This window comes from Microtus ochrogaster, chromosome 21 (assembly GCF_000317375.1).
Source record: "Microtus ochrogaster isolate Prairie Vole_2 chromosome 21, MicOch1.0, whole genome shotgun sequence".
Taxonomy (NCBI): domain Eukaryota; kingdom Metazoa; phylum Chordata; class Mammalia; order Rodentia; family Cricetidae; genus Microtus; species Microtus ochrogaster.
Genome location: NC_022022.1, coordinates 14,763,409 through 14,777,521, shown reverse-complemented (window position 1 = coordinate 14,777,521; position 14,113 = coordinate 14,763,409). Strand labels below are relative to the sequence as shown.

At 37.4% G+C, this 14,113-nt stretch overlaps 1 pseudogene; it reads left to right on the top strand.

The window, feature by feature from the left end:
• Positions 1-781: 781 nt before the first annotated feature.
• On the top strand, positions 782-4,517 carry LOC102000631 (annotated as a pseudogene).
• The last annotated feature ends 9,596 nt before the right edge of the window (positions 4,518-14,113 follow it).

Sequence of the window (14,113 nt, the reverse complement as noted above, 5' to 3'; positions counted from 1 at the left end):
ACTTACCTTTGATGGAGTCTAAGAAACCAATTGACTTTTAGATACTGGCAAGCCAAGAAAACCCATCAGGAATTTGACTGAGGTTTACATTCTGGCTCTGCCTGCCCTCACTGTGCAATAACACAGCTTAACATGACTCAAGGTCTCTGGGGCTAATTTTTCTCATTTGTAAAATGACCAGTTTACCATAAAAAAAAAAAAAGCTTGTGCTGATTCATTGAGGCAATGCCTTTAGTAGAATTGTCAGAACTTCTAATACAAAAGAAATTTCAAGAAACGCAAGCTGTTGCTGCTGGCATTTATGTCAATAGAGGATTGATGAAGGTAAAAGGTAGAATGAAGACATAGTCAGACTCAAGAGAGACATCCATGTGAGTAGATGCTGATGCAAGAGAAGCCTAATTGAGGGCAGAATAAAAAGGTTTCCAAGTAGCTTCCTGACTTAAACCAGTATCTGTAGCTCAACTAGTCCCACAAGACAATTCTCAAGTGAAGCTGCCAATGCTGGCTAGATATAAGACAGTAGGGTACACAAGGGGTAGTTCTCAGAAAGGTGCCTTTGGCATCAATAGATGTGAACTGGCAGAGCTTGCTTGGGAAAGCAAGAGGTAGAGGTGCTGCATTGCAGGCCTAAAGCTTCCCTGTTCCCACAGTATCCTGAAGTCCTCTCCTTATCCAGACTGTGTCTTGAAATAGGATCTTTGCAGCTGAAGCCAGTTTAAGATGAGGACATCAGGGTGGATCAAAATGGATGTGATCTCTGTTCTTATAAACAGGGGAAATGTGGACACAGGGATGGAAATGTAGAAATGATGAAGATAAGGCAAACAAGAAGACAGGTATGTGGCTGAAGTGATTATGCCACCAGTCAAGGTAAGCTAAGGATCATCTCTACTGGAGAGACTGATAAAACAGGGCAGGAGTCTCCCCTGAATTGTCCAAAGAAACTCAACTCTGCCCACACTTTGAGTGATGGGGTACTGAGATCAGAACTCAAGTATTCTGTGAAATCAGAAAGTATTCTTAACTATTTAGCCATCTCTCCAATTCCCCAAAGTCAATTTTTAACTGATATAATTTTATACATTTATGATGCATGCAACCTTTTGATATATGTATGCATGTCTAAATAACTAAATCAACATAATTTTAATATTTAATATTTACATATAATTTTTTTCCTGTGGTGAGAAAATTTCAGAGTTACTGTTGGCAATTTTTAAAGAACACAATGTTATTAACTATAATTGCCCTGTTCTACAGTAACTCTCCTGAGCTGATTACATCTGTATGACTCAGATTTATCCTTTGTTTATGAGTCCCAAATCTTGTCCAATTCCTGAGGCTCTACTACTTGTTATTGGACTCTCAAGATACATACTTCTCCTGGACTTTCATACTAGATCCTGAATTTTCTACAAATTGTGTACTAACACCAAGCTTTAATGAGGTCAAGACATTTTATCTGGACTCACAAAACTAGAAAAGTGCCTAGCCTACACTACCTGACTCAATTCACACAGCTTCTATGTGGTGCATACTGATGCTCTGGATGGTAGAGTAGCTTAAGACAGTGGATGAGAACCTTTGTCTGACATGCTATATCATCAAATGAACAAAATAAATCCTTACAATGTGTTATATAATCAATGTCTTCCTCCCCAAGATATACTACAGAGTCTCTACAGCATACCTGCTTTACAACGTTGAGCTTTGGGTTCACTCCTGCAAGCTCATCATGGACATTTTTATTTACATGAAACATAGCTAATGTATTGAGCTCATTGACATATGAAATAAATCCAGAGTTATGTGATTGCCTGTTCTACCTGAATCACAGGCTTAAAGTTAGCCTGACTCATTATCTACAGAGTAAAATAAAAAGAAATTGAGCGAATGGTTTGAAACAGGTGTTGCTGCCTACCTTATGACTTTCCCTTGATTGTCTCTCAAAATGAAAAATAGTCATACATATCAAAAGCTAGCCCCAATACCTACTTGGAAATCTATTTACAATATCCAGCTTGGAGTACTTTCAAATCCCACTCTCAAAAAAAAAATCTGATTTTAAAAATCTTAGAGCCAGAGAAAAATGTAGAGCTCAATAAAAATTAATTTTAAAAAAGAGAAATTACAACCACAAAATAAAATCTTAGTGACCACACAAACTCTCACATTGGTCAAAAAACATTATCCACTTTATTTTTACACACAGTGAAATAATGCTTTAGTATTGGTTGTGTTTTAAATTATTTCATGTTCTATGCTTTATACATGACATTAATCTCTCACAAGAATTAGTGCTAAGGATATTATGCCTCCTGAGAGAATTCAGTCCATCCAAATGGGGTTCTCCCATTTGACTGAGACCATGTATTATAGATAGATATTACATAGAAAAGTGCTTAATGAGTTTAAATGCAGACAGTTCATCAACTTCTTAATAGAGAATGCTGAAGGGCAGAGAAGTTGTAATGGTGTTATGAAGGACATCTAAGTCAATCAGAAGCTCAGATAAAATAACTCTTCTCACATAAGTCTACATAATTAGGTTTACATTTACAATTGTATTTACAGTGTAATTCTTGTACATATAACTGTTTAAAAATTTATGTACTAAATAAAAAGTCTTATATGCATCAAATTAATTTCAGCCAACAGTACTTTCAGACTCTGCCTCTTTGTTGCATACCTCTAAAATTAATTTCTAAATTTGATATAAGATGTTTCTGGCCAGTTGAAAGTAGTCTTTATTGTGTTTTTATACAAAAGTAGTTGTGTGGACCCTGTAAACCCCACCTACATCTCTAGACTTCAAAAGTACTTCTGTTATACCAGATCATTCAAGTCAAACCTAATTTTTCTGTCTGGATGCTTCCTGGCTGGCAGTCCTGTCTCTCCAACAGCAAAGAGAATGCAGTATCTAGCCCTTAAAAAACACAGTGGGTATTCTTTTAAGATGCTCTTGGGGAATGCCGATCAACCACAACTGCACTAGATACCATTCCAGGTGATGGAGATAAAGTGTTAGTCCTTTACTTTTTCCCTAACCCCACATAGATTTCAATTATGTTCACCTAATATTTACCTAAATTTTCATTAACATGTATGTATTCCGCATTCTGATCTCTCAATTTGATGTTTAACACGTGATTCAACCTTTCTTCATCCAATCTTCTTTCTGCTTTGCACGCTTGCTCACTAGAAGTCACTATTGTACCTGCAGCTCAACTTCGTTGGTTTCCACATGAGAGAGAACACGTGACACTTGACCTTTCCTGTTTCACTTCACAAAGAATCCTATTTCCATCATTTTGCTTCAAGTGACCTTTTTTATAGTTGGATAACATTCTATTATATATTATAATACTAGTGGTCTTCGTGGGTGAATAATATTCAATTGTGTGTATGTGTCATAGTTTCTTATTCCTTTCATGTGCTGATGGCCACTCAAGCCGATTCTGTATCTGCGCTGCTCTCAGAGTTTGAGTATGTATCTCTCTAGTATCCTGATTTGAGCCACAATCTGAAGACAACTCCAAACTCTGCCTTAGTAAATGAAAACTTTCAACTTTTTCCTAAAAATAAAAGATGTATTCCTAGAATCATTATTTTAGGGGTCTATGTATTGCTTATTTATTCTCTTATACTCAGTTTACTAATAAATGCTATTTCCTTCAATGTTTCTGTAATGTTTTTTGCTATTTAATCAAAAACCTTTCATCAAACATCTGCAGTGGTAAGCTTATTCTCAACCGGATGAATTTAAAATCTCAGAGCTAAAACTCTGTTCTTTTTTCTTTTTTTGTCTTTAGATATTTTTTATTTCTTCAATTTTTATTATCAGGAGTGACTGAAATAAAAAATATAATTGAGTCCCATCATTATTGTCATTATGGAAATGGCTTTAAGAGAAAACTGGTCAGATGAATATTATTGCTTCCCACTTTTCAACTGGTAAATAGTTGCCATTGATAAAACAGACAAGCCCAGAACCCGTCTAGCAGCTGATGTGGGCAAAGCTGGAGCTGAAAGGGAATTCAAAGGCCTTGGTGACTGCCTGGTTAAGATCTACAAATCTGATGGGATTGGGGGCCTGTACCAAGGCTTTAATGTGTCAGTCCAGGGCATTATCATCTACCGAGCTGCCTACTTTGGCATCTATGACACTGCAAAGGGAATGCTTCCAGATCCCAAGAACACGCACATCTTCATCAGCTGGATGATTGCACAGTCTGTCACTGCTGTCGCTGGCTTGACTTCCTATCCCTTTGACATGGTTCGCCGTCGTATGATGATGCAGTCAGGACGCAAAGGAACTGACATCATGTACACAGGCACGATCGACTGCTGGAGGAAGATTGCTCATGACGAAGGAAGCAAGGCCTTTTTCAAGGGTGCATGGTCTAACGTTCTCAGGGGCATGGATGGTGCCTTTGTGCTTGTCTTGTATGATGAGATCAAGAAGTACACATAATTATGTCGTAGGTGTTCTCCCCGAGAACAGGCATGTTGTATAAAACTCTGTTCTTGTATTAAGGGACTTTCTAGATTGGGTTAATAGGAGTGGGAATGACCACCCTCAATGTGGCCAACAACATTCCATGGGCTAGAATAGACTAAAGGAGAAGAAAGAAGTAAACTAAACACCAGAATTCATGTCTTTGTTTCCTGGCTACAGACAAGGGACTGGATGCCTCAGGCTTCTGACATCATGCATTCCCTCAAATGATGAGAAGCCAGAAGTGAGCTCATCCTTCTTTCACTTGTGTTTGTCATATGTCTTGTCACTGAAACTAGAAAGTAACTAAAACAGAAGGGGCCATGTACCTGGCATTAATCTATATGGTCAGCTCAACAATTCAAAGTAAGCAGAGACCAAAGAAGCTTAAATAAGCAGTAATAATGAGGCAATGTGGAAAAACCAGAAAGATTGGGAGAAGCACTCTGAGGGTTATCTCTAGTGTCTGAGTTCATCCTTTGCTTAAGTGACAGAACATCCCTGACCTCTTGTCATCCTCTGCTTGAATTACTGCAGTTATTTCAACGTGTTTCACTTTTCTTCTGAAATTTTTGTGTCTAATTTAGTATCTGCAAAGTCTTTTTCTCCAAGCTTCAATATGAACTCTGAAAACCAGCAATTTAGTTCTCTGAGTTACCCTAACGCACATTACTTTAATTACTGCATGTTAGTCTGAAAATTTCCATCAGTGCCCACTCAGGACTGACATGCAAGGGTGCTCATGGGCTAGTAATTTCTTCCTAAATACAGATGCAAAGCTATGATTTTTTTTCCTTTAAGCATTTCTCATAAAGCAGTCTAATGATTGTAAATTTTTATTCATATTTTTGCTGTTGTTGTTCCTTTTAAAATGAAATACCTAGGCTCTGCGTTGTTAACCTCCCTTTTCCAAAAAAAAAAAAAATAGCTACGAAGTCCAGCAGAGCTAAGCTTGAGTCCTTGAAGCCTTCGATATCTTTGCACCAATGATCTATCAGTAAATAATTTTCAGGCCTACAACTTGTCTTTCCATAGAACAGATTATTATCTCTCCTAGACAAGGAGACAGTTGCAATTTTCTTTAATCCTGGAGAGCATTCTATACTACAGAGTTGTATCTAAGCTATTAAAAATAGATTTTAATGTCTGTTAATCATTCCCAAATGCATTTAATATTTTTCCAGATCAAAATTCCTAAAATAAATTATGATGACATTTTCTCACCCTTTATTTTTTTTAGCCTATCACTTCTGACACTCTGCACAGCCAAGAGTTTTGCCAACTGCTCTTTGGTTGTCGAGAAAGATGATGGCAACCCTACTTCAATCCTCTCCGATTTCTGGAACCAGGAGACCAGAGCATGTAAAGAAAGATAAAGGGGCCCTCCAGCTAGGAGCAGAGTCCTGCTTACTGTGGTTATTCTGACTTCAAGTGAATCAGCTTTGCTTGAGTTTGTAAGAAGGAGAGGACCCTCATCATGGTCATAACTGACCATCAGTATCTTACCAGGAACAGGTCCTTGAGAAGCAAATGACAACTGCATGGATGGATAAGTGAATATGCATGAATTAATTTTTTATTTATTATGTCCATAACGTAAACACTTGTGGTTATTATTTCAGGAACATGTTCATACTTAATCAATGGTAGTCACACAAAGTGAAGACAATATTGTGAAACATTTCCTTTAAATAACACCCAGTTTTGGGGGAAGGTCCATCTCAGAACCAAAGACTGTGTTGGAAGTGAAAGGATAATTTCAAAAGAACTAAATTGTGCCGTATGTTACCCAGGGGTACTGCTAGAGAGCTAGAGAAAAGCACAGTAGATGGAATAACAGGGGCATAGGAAGGCAAACTGGTGATTGGATGGTATGGGAATTACATCCCAATAAAGATACTTTTTACTAAGTGGGGGAAACTGATGAAATCCTGAAACAGCTGAAAATTCACTCGATTTTCTTGATCAGATTAGGGTATATTGGTGGGTTTTTTGTTTCTTTGTTTGTTTACTAAGAGTGGACAGTCTTATACAATGGGATATTTCCCTAGAAGTCTCATGCACTTGAATACTTGATCCCCAGTAGATGGCTGAATGCCGAGGGTTGGGTGATATGGCCTTGATGGAGGAGGTATGTCACTGGGGGCAGGCTTTGAGCTTTCTGTCTGCTTCCTGTTTGTGGGTCCAGATGTGAGCTCTCTGATGCTTCTGACTCCATGCCTCAGCTCATCCATCACGGACTCTAAATCTCTGGACTGTAAGCCCCAAATAAAATTAAACCCTTCCTTGTATAAATTGCCTTAGTAGTGATGTTTCATATGGCAATAGAAAAGTAACCAAGACACACCCAGTGAAGCAATTGTCCTGATCTAGCCAGACTATGCTATCCCTGTCTGACTATACTCTGGCCTACTCTGCTTAAACCTAAGAATCTTCCATGTTTCATGCATAAATCATGTCTATCCCTTAACATAATTCAGTAAATTTTTTTCACAAGCTTTCTTCATAACTCTCCGATTGAAAACACTTTCTTCATAAAATTTTATACATTGAGTTATTGCATTTGTCATAATGACAGCTAATGGGAAATTCAGTTGCATGTGTACTAAGTAAGCAATCAGGGGCAGGCCACTGTTCTCATGGTCCTCCACGGTGATCTGACCAGGGTGATCCCACGAGTCAGCGTCTACTCACAAAGAAGGTGTTTCACTTTATTGCACTCTCCCCTTTGATCTTAGATGACTGAGCCTGAGTGGCTTTGGCTGTAACAGAGGCAGCAGGACCACATGAGTAGAAAGTGCCATTCTTTCTCAGTTCCAACAAGAACAAGGCTCAGGCCTAAAAAGGGGGGCATGATGTCTAAACCCAGAATGGTCTTGGTAAAATGAGTATACCACAGTGCTGGGTCAGACATGACTTTACATTTAATTAAGGAGATTCGATATTCACTCTTTAAATTGATGTTTTGTTGGTAGAACTGAAGTTTTCACACAGAACACACTAGTCATTTAATATAAAATCATGTTACTACTCTTACCGTACACATTTTAATAATTAAGTTTGACTTAGACATCTGATAGTGATCTCAAGCAAATAATTTCAAAAATTAAAATACAGTGTTTTAACTAGACAAAATGTTCAACTTTTATACATTTTATCAAGCAACCATTTACCTGTTCATTTATTCTTCAAATGCACTTGAGTCTGTTTGCATGCATGCATGCATGTATGTGTGTGTGTCCATGTGTGCATGCATTCATGTGTGCATGTGTGTGTGTTTGTTACATGTGGGCATATTTGCCCATGTAGGCACATGTGGAAACTAGGGGCTGATATCAGGATGATGTCTTACTTAATAAGCTTTTTATCCTTTTTTCAGAGATGTGGTCTCTCACTGATTCTGGAATTTGTTCTTTACCTAGACTGGCTTGCTAGCAAGCCCCTATGATGTACCTGTTTCTACCTCTACCACTAGGGTCACAGGCATATATATGATGCTATTCTATGGTTTATACCTAGTTTTTTTTTTCCTATGGATTCAAATTGAAGTCTACATGCTTGTATGTTCAACACTTAACCTGTTGAACCATCTTCCCAGACCTTCATTGCCAATTCTTTGGGGAAAATTATCACACATAGGAGACTATGCCAGGACTACTGTCCACTAAAGCACATAGAAACTACCGCTATCTACTTGAAGCTTAGAATTCATGAGAGACACATAAAATAAGTAAATATACAATTGAGAATGCAAAAAAGTACTAAAATGAACACATTTGTTTAGCAGAAAACACAGAGAGAATAATGACTTTAATATGAATAAAAAGAGAGAGGCCCCTAAGGAAGGGCTGCTTAAACAAATTTGAAAGCAAGAAGGAGATAATCCATCCTGGCCTGAGAAAGGACATTTTAGACAGAGGTATGATCACCTCCAAGGTTATAATGAAGCACCATGAGTGCCATGGTCAGGTGTAAGCAAGTGATAAGCCAGCCTAAACCAGACAGTAAGGAATTAGACTTCCTTCTAAACACAATAGCAAGATGTTAGGTTTCCATAAATGTGATCTAGTTTGTGTTTATAATAACTTACACTAGCTGTGTACTTGAAAAGGTTTCTAAATGGAGCACTAAAACCTGGTGTGGGAATGTGGAAGCTTGTACCATGGTAGAAGTGACAGACAGAGAGAGAAGTTCCTAGATCTTGATGAGCTTTTAACAAAGTAATAGGATAGTGATGGATTTCCCATGGTGTTCCTGAAAGAATAATGAGGAAGATTCAGGTTGGTTTCCAGGTTTGGCAGAAATGAATACTGTGCCTATGGGTAGATGCTGTAACCATGACCCACAATCAGCAACATGAGAACAGGTAAGGCTATAAGGATGAGCTCGGAGAGCCATTCAGTCCCCAGCACCAGGGAGAGAATGAATGAATGAGTGTGTGAGTGTGTATGTTGGGGGGGAGGTCGAAGAAAGAGAGAGAGACAGAGACAGACAGAGAGAGAGACAGACAGAGAGAGAGAAACTGAGACTGTAAAGTCCAGCTCCCTCCAATTTTTGAGACCTTCCTGTTTATTCTATGGTTTTTGAGGCAACACTTCCTACACAACAGATTGTCTCTGAATGAAGAAAGAGTATCTAGAAAAAACACAGAAAAGTGTCTGCTAAAGCAAATGTATATACTTTCTGTAATTTTTCCAGCTTCTATTGTATCCATAAGAATTACAAAATCAAAGACCTTAAGGAGATGCTATGGAACCATGCTGTAGAATGTAACAGAAAAAATACTAGCAGAAAATAATTAAATATTAAGAAAAGTTAAAGATTGAGTTACTGGAAAAATTAGGTTGATGAACCAAGATTGAAGTTCAAATTTGTATGTATCTCATTCAACCATACTTCCTCCCAAAAAATATTTCTAAAATTAGAAACTTCAGGGCCTCCCTCAGCTATTTTAGCTGTGTGCTTTCCTAGCCTTTCATACCCAGAAGCTTAGGCAAATCCATTATCTTGTGGAACTTTAAGTGTATTTTTGTTAATGAATGTGTGTTTTCATTAGTGAGTGCAGAAGAAAATAAAGGCAAATGGGAAAATAGTTCTTGCCAAGTAGTTAACTCAACAGCAATTTCCATAGACCCAAGCTTCAGAGGGATATATGTGATACTTACATTTAATTGATCTGATGCTTAATTTAATGAGATTTCCAACAAATAGCCCAGGCTGAATTAAGTGATATAAAATCAAACTCAAATATCAAATAATAGGGAAAGCAAATAGGAGTAGAATGAAATTGGTGAGCCTAATCAGGATCCACATCTTTCATTTCTGTGGTTTTATTATGAAATCTATAAAATGAAGGTACTCTACCTTTCATCTCAGAATTGCTACAGGAGAAAAATCAGATAATATATGCAAATGTAGTATTGGGCATTAGTGATTTCTCTAAAGAAAATAATCATGCTAGCATATAGAACAAAAGCAAGCATATGTACAGTATATATGCTGTAAATAAGTTGTAATAAATTATATAGTAGACTATTGTGCTTATAATATTTTTTAATTTTTGTTAGCAGTAACATTAAAAGTATACCCCTGGAGGCAGAAATACAAATATACATAATGCAGATATCCATTTCTTATATAACACACTCTTTCAGAAGACTGAAAACAAATCATGCAAGATTTAAGTGCTGGAAACTGAAACATAGGAAAATAGAGACTGGTGGCTTAACAGGTATGGCCTCCACAGACTCATACATTTGAATGCTTGACCTATAGGGAGTGGCACTATTAGGAAGCCTTGCCTTGTTGGGATAGATGTGACTTGGTTGGCGGACGTGTGTCACTGTGTGAACAGACTTTGGGATCTCATATATGCTCAAACTGTGCCCAGTATGAATCAAGAAGTAGAACTCTTGCTCCTTCTCTAGCACCGTGTCTGCCTGAACAGCACTCACCCTGATGATAACTAACTAAATCCCTAACTAACTAACTAAGCCAGCCCCAGTTAAATGTTTTCCTTTAAGAGTTGTTGTGGTCATGGTGTCTCTCTTCACAGCAATGAAACCCTAACTAAGACAAAGACATAGATAGTTGTGGAAGACTTTTTATTTTATTTTATTATGTAAAATAAAGTTATTTTCATACACTATATTCTGATCGTGGTTTCCCCTCTCTCGTCTCCTCCAAGATCCTCCCTATCTTTCCAACTCCATGCCTTCTTTCTTTCTCTTAAGAAAAGAAAAAAGTCTGCTAAAACGACAAACAAAGATGAAACAAAATAAAACAAACTAGTGAGTAGTAAAAAGAAAAAAGCTAAGTAAGAACATGAGAAATACATACACACAGAGACACCCTAACACACACACACCCACACACACCATTAAAAACTCAAAATCTGAAACCATAATATACAAGCAAAAGACCAGTAAGATATAAAAAAAAATCCCCAAGTAAAGCAGTATGAGACAAAAAAAAATCTTCCAAAATGCATTTACATTCATTATGTGTTGACCGTCTATTGCTGGGCACAGGGTCTGCCCTTATAGTTTGTACACCCAGTGAGACTCCCTTGAGGAAGACATTTAATCAGAAGGTAACATTTGAACAGAGACGAGAGGAAGTAATAAATTAAAGTAAGGGCAGGCAGGAGAGCCTTCTGAAGTATATGTCAATTGTGAGTCAGGAATAAGCTTGCTGTGTTCCATGTTCAATAGGGAAATGTAGGTAGGGCAGGAGAGTTTAACTGAGATGAAATCAAAATAAGAAGTGCATAGGAGATGACAACCCAGAGCTTCTCCAGGGCCGTGCATTGGGAGCTTCATGGGCTGTGTTACATATGCTGACATTATTTTGTACAGCATGGAACCAATGGGTTTGAGGGCAGAGGAGGGTTTTAGAAATGTCACTCAGATTTTATGGGTGGGGCTTGTGAAGGAAACAGGAAGCACAATTGTGAAGTTGAGGCACTAACTACTTCCAGTAAAATATGATTCTTGTTACATCAAGACAGTGGCAAACACATGGCAAGAAGTTATGGCCAAAGATAAAACAACCACCTTTTTGATGGATGCCTGGGAATCAAGACAGAGAAAGAAGTGGAATAGTGACTATGAATAAGGAAAGCTCATTTAAAAACTGTGCTCTAAAACCAGGCAGCTATGATACATTCCTTTGATTCCAGCACTCTGGAGGCAGAGTCAGGCAGATCTCTATGAGTTTGAGGCCCGCCTAGTCGACAGCCAGGACAGCTAGGGCTTTTACACAGAGAAACCCTGTCTTGAAAAACCAAAAACCAAAACAAAACTCTTTCCTCGGAAGCTATGCCATAAATAATAAAAAAGAATATTTTTCATAATTGTGAAATAGTAGAGCATATTTTTATGCCAATAAAATGATCCAGCAAACAAGGAGAATAATTAGTGATGCTAGACGAACAAGAACAACAGCAAGAGTGGTACCCTGAAGAAAACGAACTAAAGTTTGTTCGCAAAAGTATGGTTTTCTGGTCCACATGACCCTGCATCATCAATTTTCCGTTGTCATGGGAAATATTGGTATATGAAGCTGAGTACATGAAGGCTGAGCAGTATCAATGCATGTGAGTTCAAAAGATGAGAGTATGGGCTGAGGAAGTGTATTCTTGTGGCAACTTTTCTTCATGTAAATGGGATAAAGGACATCAAAGGAGAATAAGGGTGGGCATGGTAGAGTTTTGTGAGCTCTGAGAAAATATGGATTGTTTCCCTGGGTGAGTAAGGAAGTGAATTAACCACAGGAATGTGGTTGGATGAGAGACAGCAATGGGTAGGTATTGATGAATTCAGAATGACATTGGTTGGCCTGCTTCCCTTACCCCTGTGCACCTGCTTGCTACAGAATAAGAGAGCACGATACATCGAATTAAATTAGGGCTAATGTTTTGGCATTGGTTCCAGTGCCAACACTGCAAATCTAAGTGGAAGAATCAAAATAGGCTTTTGACAGGAGGTGAATTTGTGGCAGATCCTGCATTTGCATAGACTTTAAATGATGAAAATAAGATAAAAATTAAAACAGATTAAAGAATTTGGTATCCACAAAGACAAGGGTCTCATTAGTCTATATGTTACATTAAGATATTTTAACAGGATGGAAATAAATAGGTGATGATAAAAAAGAAAAAAAAGGAGAAAAGATTACCTCATAGAAAAGGCTAATTTTAGCAAATTTGATCACAGCTTTACCTAAATATTTGGGTACCTTTTGACTGCAGTCTTATATAAAACATAAAATAATCATGAACTTTCAATTGGATAAAATACCCTGCTGCTATCATGCCCTGTCTATTATTTCATGCTGCTATCAGTGGTTAGCATGCCAGGCACGTTGTGTCTCTTGTGTCCAACTCCACACATGTATCTGGACTTGAAAATCTGCACTGAAATTAAGGACTAACCCAAGATTGAAAAGAACAAAAGACAAAACAAAACAAAAACTATATTAATTTAGACAAGATTTCAATATATAATATACCTAAGTGTAGCAACGTGATTCTGTAGAAAATAAGATTGATTCACACAAAATAAATGCTTTCTAGTAGGCTCATTTTTTTTCTAATGTTTTGAAAGTAGGTGCTTTTTTTTTTTTTGCTTTATCTGGTACTATTTAAAACATAAGGAATCCTAGCTTATCCCATATAAATAAACAGAATAATATACTAAGATGAAAATACATTTAAGTGTATTTCTTTATAAATGATTTTATTCTAAGAAGACTTTTAAGTGATGAGTAGAAATAATATTCTAAATAATTACACAAAATTATTACCCACATATTTCAGGTTCACCACCATAGTAATAGGGAAAGATACAACTAATAAGAAATCAGTGCTTAATATTTAATTGTTGCCCAAATGTTAAGAGGAACCTAATTCATACAGGGTGCACATTGTATATCTTAGCTTCTTTTCCTGTTGCTGCAATAAAATCCTCTGACAAACACAATTTAGGGGAGAAAGGGTTTATTTTAGATCACGGTTCAAGGCAGAGACCATCATGGCTAGAAAGTCAAGGCAGCAAGAGTTTAAAGTAGTTTGTCATGTGTCAACCACATCGGAAGAAGAGAGCCACAGATGTCCGTATGCTAGTGCTCAGCTCACTTTTTCCACTTTATGCTGTCCAGGATCCCCTGCCTAGGGAATGAGTCCACCTGTAATGGACAGGTCTTCCCATCTCACCTAACACAATCAAGAAAATCCCTCACAGACAAGACCAGACATCTATGCCCTAGCTGATTCTAACTTCTGTCTAGCTCATAATAATAATAGCCCTCACAGTAAAGTCAGGAATAAATTGAAATTTTATGTTGCTGTTTAACCCATGAGGCATTGCTACTATCTCAACATTATCTGTAAAATTCAGTTTCAGTGACACAAAACATTTTCTAATATCCACCGGAATGCATAAATTAATTAGATGATCATCTATATACACATATGACTACCTATTGAAATGTTTTGTAAGCTACAGCTCAACCTTTACTACTTAATTACAGATACATTGCAAACTGACTTTTAAGCATAAAAAGTTAGCTAGCTGAACATCAGCATCCCCTGTGAGCAGGGGACTCTGCCAT